Here is a 1,389-nt window from a genome sequence, read left to right as displayed (position 1 = left end):
GAAGCAACACCATCTAGAGCCGACATTTTTACACGTGAATAAAACGGAAGCCACCATGCCCAGGGCCCCGCCTTTTATACCGCACCTTCTCGTTTAAAAAGCTAACAGAGCAAGATCTTTTGATAATGATGGCCTTTATGAAGACTAGTTGACTCCAGCAGCTATTGTACTGCTTATCAGAATAAACAAAACCTATTTAAGAGTGAAATACAGGCCAACCATGCAGCTGTAAAAAATCAGCCATGCTTCTATGAATATCATTATAAGACATCATTAGTGATGTATGGCTACATACATGTATTTCAAATTCCAAGCAGCTGCTGTCAAACTCAGTTGGGATATAGTATAATTACCAGATACATGTATATGGTATATGCTTACATTAGCTTGTGCTTTGAAGTTGATTAGCTGGCATAATGGACCAAGGACTATAGAGAGAGAGAGCCGGAGAGAGAAAGAATGAGAATGAGAGAGAATGAAAGAGAGATGAGAAACAAATTAAAAGAGAGAAAAAATGAGAATGAGAGTGATGAAGGGAGAGAGAGGGAGGGACAATAATTATTGATTCCAATACATTAATAAAACATACAATTGATTTTTGTTTCCTGTCACATGATAAAAGATAGACCACACCCATTCCATCCTAGCAGCTGTAATGACTTACTGGTACAAAAACCAGCATCACCTGGAACAACACACAAACAAACATCATTAATAAAATAATATAATATTATCATTTTACCTATTATACTGTATTAAAATAATAATATACACACATTAACTGACTGACTGTGTTTATTATTAGGAGAAGAGACTGGAGAGGTAGAGTGGACCATTGGTAGTGTATTCCTCACTAAACCATCAGCAGGTCAATGTCAGGAAGTGATCAGTCAATTAACGGACATTCATCGGAAAATTTACCTCTATTACTCATCACCTGATATTGTATACCTATTGATGTCACTAGCACTGAACAAAGGAACAATTAAGTATATTTATATAAGAAACACTAAAATAACAAAAGATGTCATCCTCTTACTGTCACACAAAATAACAAACAATACTTCATTAGTGACACTAGTGATCAGTAATGATTCCATCAATGATGATGGAGTCATTGCACTAACACAATCATTAATTAATAATAAAACAATTATTGACTTATATCTTAGTGACAATCCTGACATCACTTCAACCAGTGCTCAGTCACTAGCTGAACTTTTACTCTATAACCACACACTATCTAACCTTAGGCTCCACCATACTAGCATTGATACTGATGGAGTACTGGTACTGATGGAATCTCTCAGGACCAATAATACACTAAGGAGACTATGGCTAGACAATAAACATAAACAAACTTGTTATTCTTTACCTTATTATAAAACT

The 1,389-nt window shown here is 35.2% G+C and overlaps 1 long non-coding RNA gene across 1 annotated transcript; it reads right to left on the bottom strand.

Moving 5' to 3' along the window:
• Positions 1-356: 356 nt before the first annotated feature.
• On the bottom strand, positions 357-1,264 carry LOC109592985 (uncharacterized). Its single transcript, XR_002190673.1, has 3 exons — positions 791-1,264; positions 590-685; positions 357-428 (listed from the first exon to the last, which is right to left on the bottom strand). It is a non-coding gene; the product is annotated as an uncharacterized LOC109592985 (long non-coding RNA).
• Between the last annotated feature and the right edge of the window lie 125 nt (positions 1,265-1,389).

The sequence above is a fragment of the Amphimedon queenslandica genome, unplaced genomic scaffold (assembly GCF_000090795.2).
Source record: "Amphimedon queenslandica unplaced genomic scaffold, v1.1 AMPQUscaffold_3279_Cont24724, whole genome shotgun sequence".
In the NCBI taxonomy this organism is placed as follows: domain Eukaryota; kingdom Metazoa; phylum Porifera; class Demospongiae; order Haplosclerida; family Niphatidae; genus Amphimedon; species Amphimedon queenslandica.
Note: the sequence above shows the minus strand (reverse complement) of the source record. Positions and strands in the feature narration are given on the sequence as shown.